Source organism: Acanthopagrus latus, chromosome 2 (genome assembly GCF_904848185.1).
Source record: "Acanthopagrus latus isolate v.2019 chromosome 2, fAcaLat1.1, whole genome shotgun sequence".
NCBI classification, from domain to species: Eukaryota; Metazoa; Chordata; class Actinopteri; order Spariformes; family Sparidae; genus Acanthopagrus; species Acanthopagrus latus.
In genome coordinates this window covers 1458481-1465000 of record NC_051040.1, presented here as the reverse complement: position 1 = coordinate 1465000, position 6520 = coordinate 1458481, and the positions used below count along the sequence as shown (strand labels likewise).

The following is a 6520-nucleotide window of genomic DNA, read 5'->3' as shown; positions in this document are numbered from 1 at the left end:
TGGGACGCGGCCCTGCTGCTCTACTTTCCATCGGTCATCAAACCATAAACGCATAAAACTCCCTGATCCATTAACAAACTGTAGACATGGATTAATACTTAATCAGAAAACACACTGATGGAAGCTTCATCCTCAACTCTGAACTGTGTGTGTCACTTGTTTGTAGCCTTTCAATATAAAATACACCATAATAAACATAAAGTAATAAAGAGTGAAAGTAAAATAGGTAATACACAGAAATGGGGACATAAAAGGAACAATTCATCCCAAATGTGAAATTCAGCCATTATCTTCTCCCAGAAAAAACATTTCTGGAGATTGATTCAGCAAAACAGCATTTCAGTATCATCCTAAACAACTGAGGGAATGTGGGACTTGTTTCAAAACTCCATTAGAACTTAGCAAAATTAGCTGTTAGCACTTCCTGTTTGTAGTGAACCTGTGAAAGTTCAGACAAATATCACCGGATCACTGTGAAACTGAAGAAAACATAAAAACATGATTTTTCTAAGGCAAGTTCTGCACGTGTAAGGAGCATGTCTGTTTTGAGGCTTTCTATGTGGATTCATGGAGTCATCATCTCTATGAAGCTCCACAAATGTTTTGTGGATTATTTAACTTCTCCGGACTTTGTGTCTGGATGGTTGTGAGGAGATCATGACTCTGTTAATCCATTTAGAAAACCTTAAAAAGAAAATGGTGCAGAACTTGCCTTAGAAATCTCTTGATTTTAAGTTTTCTTCAGTATCAAAATAATCCAGTGAAAGTTGTCTGAACATCTGCAGGCTCACTGCTAACAGGAAGTGCTAACAGCTAATTCTGCTAAGTTTTAACAGACTTTTGGAGTATTTTTTATTTCTTTTGTCAGCCAGACAGAAACCAAATATGTAAAAACACTGGATTCTGATTAACACTTGTAATACTGTTGCCATCAGATACATGTAACCTCTCACAGTTTGCCAAACCTCCCTTTAATCCCCAGAATAAATACGATGACATGACCTCTGTGTCAACCCTGAAACTGGAGCAGCCGCCATTAATCTTATTATTCACACGCGTTCCTTTCAAACTGCGACGATTCAAAATATCTGCTGTGAAAGCTGAGTAGCTGTGTTTTGGAGATCGTCTTTCAGTTTAACCATGAATACAAAGAAGGTGGCATGTATGACCTTTCTGAGCTCGGCCTGATGAGGGAGAGACCTGGGTGGACAAGTCATGTGACCTTTGTCAAAGTCGAGTCCTGGCAGCAGGTTTGACCTCGCTGAAACAGATATTAGCAGAGACTTGACACGGCTGCAGCAGTGTGAGCTCTTCCCTCTGCAGCTCACTGGAGATTCATATTTCAACACACTGCGCCGACACTTCCAGCTGTCAGACGGCTGCTGTGAGTCGTTGTGCAACAGAGGCGTCCTGGAGAGCTGCAATCAGTGATGCACAGGTAAACAAAGCCAGTGCGTCTGTCTCTTTAACAACACACCGCTGAAATGTGCTCACACCATGATTTGCAAGACAAAACTGCAGTCGTATATCTTGTTTACATCTGTGAGTTATGACGTAGTGGCGCACAAATCAAATAAACTACACTAAGAGTGGAAAGTATGTCAGTTATGTTTACATGAGCTTGTATACATTTTACCTCTTACAGAGGACGACTCTGGTGGGACTCAAACTCACAACCTTTGAATTCCTTCTCCTAAACTTGCCTAGAAGTCCAACACACTATCCATTGCACCACAGAATCTGAAAAACCTTTAGAATCAGGATCAAAATGAAGGAGCAGGTCTTGGATAGTTGTAATTTTCAGATAATAACTCAGAGCTGCTGACCAGCAGGCGGCGCTGTGGTGCATGGATGGTGCGAGCACAAAGTAGAGATTAAATTGTGTTCAAGTCCCACCAGAGTCGCACTTTAATGGTTTGCAGGGTCAGTCGACAAAGGAGAAGAGCCAAAATTGCCCCAAATCATCTTTCTTAACATTGTTCTCAGTTGAGATGGTTTGTGGAGTTACGCTCGCATCATGACTCAAGTATCAACAACCCTCACAACTCATTAAGGCCAACTCCAGTGGGACTCGAACCCTCAACCTTTGAATCACATCTTCAATGTTTTACTGGAAGTCCAACAAGACATCCAAGTAGTTATTTCATCTTAGTCTTCTGTCAGAATCTCCATTGCTACAATAACCATGACGTTTCATAAAGTTCGACTCTGGTGGGACTCGAACCCACAACCTTTGAATCACTTCTCCTGTGCTTGACTAGAAGTCCAATGCGCTATCCATTGCGCCACAGAGCCTGATGACTACCAGCTGTCATGAAGGTGACACGTGACCTCAGGCTCGTCCGTCAGGTGTTGACTGATAATGTTCACGTTGCATCTTAAAAAGCATCAATCGGAGAGTTTTGTGCGATCAGACTGAATATTGATTAAACTTCAACAAGTTGTGAGGTTGACGTTTGTTCTTGTTTCTTGTTCTTGTTCATTTGTGTTCTCATTTTCAGCCGTAACACTTAGAGACGTTTAGTGAAACACGATGTAAATGTCGTTGGGCTGCACATTTCCACACGCACACACACACACACACACACACACACACACACACACACACACACACACACACCAGAGGAGGACGACAGACACAACAAATCAATGCCTGGGTCTGATGTGTGTGTGTGTGTGTGTGTACACGTGTGGCTCATCTGCATATATGTAAATGAGTTCACACTCGTGCAGCCATACATTGGTGCAGTGGCTTTATCTCTATGCAATTATGTAAATGAGGCCCGGTGTTGTAGGACAGTTACGTAAACGGCGTATTTCAAAAAGAGGTTTAGCAGGAAATTACATAAGACGCTGGTTCTGAGGCTATTTACAGCCACGCCGACGACGAGCGGCACGCTGCCGACACAATCGCGCCGAGACAATGTTCTGTATTTACAGCTGCGAGTAAAGAGGGAATTTAACAGCAAACACGAGCCAAGAGCTGATAAATTTAGTCCACGGCTGCTGAGCTCATCACTTCCACCGGTCGAGTGGAAGAGTTCAGACGGGTTCTGTTGGTACGACTTCGGAGCTGACTGTGACATGTTAAAATCACACAGAACGTCTCAATCGAAGCCAGTGAGACCAGTCTGCCTCCTCTCTGCTGGTTACTGGAAACCAGCTGGATCCAGATCACCTCAGGAGGATGTGATCTCTCTGACCCGCTTCTGGGTTCTGGTCCAAACAGCTGTTTACATCCACATCTCGCAGCTTCCAGTAGCCACAGAGCCGGGCGGCCGGCGCTGTCGTGGCCCGTCTGTCTGCCTTCACACTCTGTCCGGATCATTTTCAACCGCTGATGATAATAATTCATCTTAATTGAATCTCAAAGGATTATTGTTGGGCCGCGTTTGATGTCTCTCGTTTCAAATTCTTTCTTTGATTTACTGGCTCGTACAGTCTGAGCGACACGCTGAAGGAGCTCATTAGAAGGAGTTGCATCATGAAAATGTGAAAAAGTGACATTCGATGAGGAAACACTGATTTTTATACCTGGTTTGTTCCTTTGTGCCACATGATTTTCTGTCTCTTCATGTCTCTTGTCCATCAGTCGGTGTAATTCCTGTTGCACGGTGATATGAAAAATAAAGTGGTTCCTACATGAAACTGCTCACATATCTCTGTGGATTGTAGGTGAACTGTCCCTTTAAACCTCCGTTTGAGAGGTGCGACATCATTTTGTGACGTCACAACCAGCCTGAAGCCTGAACCTCAGGTCCAGCTAAACTTTTGCAGAGATGTAATTTAAGACTTTTTAATGAGGTCATTGAACTTTTTGTGGAATCGTTTCTCAAGGCAGATTAATTTATCGTATAATTTGTGTCGATTGGATCTTGAAGGTTTATCAGCACGCCCGAGTGTAAACATCTTTAATAGCTGTAGCAGTAAAGTCCTCAGATCTCTGGAAACTTCACTTTTGCATCTACGAGCGATAAAAAACACTGAGTGTTTGTCCTGCTGATGAACCTCAGCTGGATGTTGGAAACCACAGTTAGATGTGTCTCTAAGATGGATTACTGATATCGAACGCCTCATTAACTTCCCTTGAGGTTTTGTTTGCCACGCCTCGCAGCAGCGGGCCTCCTGAGATGATGGACGGTTGATTAACCCCACTTGCTTCTAAGTAGCTAAAGAGTAGCTTAATTCAGTGGATTGGTTTAAGCAGTTATTGAGCTAAACGGAAGGCGTTTGTCAGATGGAGAGGAGAAGCCGCGGCGTCGTTGTGGAGCTGCAGAGGATTAGCTGATGGCGGTTTGATGACAGATGCATCTCTTGGCCTCGTTGAAGACGTTCTGCATGGTTCACTGAGCTAAGACCACTGAGGCTCAGAGTGCCAGCGATAGCATTAGCATCACAGTCTGCACAGACAAAGCTATTGGCTGAGTTAAACCTCAGTGGGCGGGGCTACAGATCAACAGTGCTGGATGATGGAGGAGATGATGTGTGTCTTCTCTTCTTCCTGAAGTCTTACACTGACTTTGATTTATGTGCTTTGGGTTGATTAAAGCTCGACTCCGGTGGGACTTGAACCCACAACCTTTGAATCACTTCTCTTCTGTTGTCTAGAGGTCTGATGCACCACAGAGCCTCTCATGTCTTCCAGCCATCACGTTCAGATGTTTTTCTTTGCTGTTTACAGTGTTTAAAGTTCAGCTCCAGACTGTCATCAGTTCCACATCTTCAAGTCAAAACTGAGTTCGCACATCATGGATCACTGAGACAGAAACTCTCGGAACTTTTCTTTCAAATTGGAGCAAACACAAACAGATTCTTGCTGAGACTATTAGAGGTCACATCTCTCCTGTACTGCAGATCTTCAGCTCATTAACAATCCTGAGTTGAGCCTGACAGACTGAGGGCTTAGTGATGATTGTTTACCTGAGTATCGTCCAGTCCTGTTTTCTTTTTATGTCTGAACATGGTTATAAACCCATAAAGCTCGACTCTGGTGGGACTCGAACCCACAACCTTTGAATCACTTCTCCTGCGTTTAACTAGAAGTCCAATGCGCTGTCCATTGCGCCACAGAGCCTGTTGCTCCTGTCTGGTGTCCTTTCAGTGACTCAAGCCTTCAGAAAACGGCCCAGAAGTCAACTGGAGTCTGCAAAAACATGAAGCATCAAGAAAGTGTTCAGTTAAATGTCCCTGTCAGTGTTTTTATATCTCATGTTTAAGATCATCATACAGTTGCTGCGTGGCGTTCCAGGAGGATCTTAAAGACAACACGTGAAGAAACGCTTCATCCTTCAGTTCAGCACAAACATCCAACAGCACCAACTGCAGAGAGACAGCTGTGACTCCAGCTGTCAGACCAGTGGAGTGCAGGGAAAATATCATATCTGTCCTTCACTGGAGAGCCGGATTTAAAGCCTAACGTAGGAATTATTCCCATGAATGTATCACACACACACACACACACACACACACACACACACACACACACTGACCTCCTCACCTTTCCGCCTCGATGCCCAAACAGCCTTTTGTTCTCTAAACTGACCAATGACACGGCCATTGTCCACCTGTCAGCCAATCCCTGCTCCTATTGTGAAACAAACCGGCCAATCAGAGCTACTTATGTATCCCCAAACTGGCCAATCAGCTGGCAGCACCCCCTTACCATCTTAACCACACACCCACTTCTTTCTCACACACACACACACACACACACACACACACACACACACACACACACTGCATAATTAAACCTCCCTTCACTCTTTCTTTTGTCTAAATGTACATTTATTCATGAGCTGCACATTGTGTGTAATCTGTGTGTGTGTGTGTGTGTGTGTGTGTGTGTGTGTGTGTGTACATGTGTGTGTTTGTGAGTGTGTATCCCCTGACCTTTACTGCTACATCAGTTCTGACCTTTTTAGCGGCGGTGTCTGGGAGCGTTCGCCACTTTTATCTGACACACTAAGTGGAGAGAAACAACAGAAAAGGGTCAAGTGTTCTGTTTGTGTTGTCCTTGTTGATTACAGGTGACATTTTCTCACATGTTCTCCGAGCAGACGTCATTCTGAAAGGGAACCAGAACCACAGAACCGGCTGGTGGTTGGATTTCTTGTTCGATCAAGTAGCTATGAAGAGTAAGAAGACACAGATCTGAATGAGAACAGCTGAAAAGTCACTGACTGGGCTGAGTCTCTAACAGCGTCAAGAGGTTTTAAAGTTTCACAGCAGTTCTAAAGTTTGTTTTAACTCAACAACTCTTAAATCACGACATTTGTAAAGGGAGTCTGGTGATGTTGTTTTAGGAAACGTCGACCCATAAAAAAATGCATATTATGTAAATAGCTCTTCCTCTTCTTCTTCTGGACCCAAGGGCTTGGTAGTTCACACCCACTCAGAAGTCCATACAAAGTGTGGGGGAGAAACTACAAGGCTCTGTGGCGCAATGGATAGCGCATTGGACTTCTAGTTAATCACAGGAGAAGTGATTCAAAGGTTGTGGGTTCGAGTCCCACCAGAGTCG

The 6520-nt window shown here is 44.0% G+C and overlaps 3 non-coding genes across 3 annotated transcripts; 1 reads left to right on the top strand and 2 right to left on the bottom strand.

The window, feature by feature from the left end:
* Positions 1–2203: 2203 nt before the first annotated feature.
* On the bottom strand, positions 2204–2295 carry trnar-ucu. Its single transcript is given in 2 exon segments — positions 2204–2239; positions 2259–2295. It is a non-coding gene; the product is annotated as a tRNA-Arg (tRNA).
* Positions 2296–4982: 2687 nt separating this feature from the next.
* On the bottom strand, positions 4983–5074 carry trnar-ucu. Its single transcript is given in 2 exon segments — positions 4983–5018; positions 5038–5074. It is a non-coding gene; the product is annotated as a tRNA-Arg (tRNA).
* A 1354-nt stretch (positions 5075–6428) lies between these two features.
* On the top strand, positions 6429–6520 carry trnar-ucu. The gene is given in 2 exon segments: positions 6429–6465; positions 6485–6520. It is a non-coding gene; the product is annotated as a tRNA-Arg (tRNA).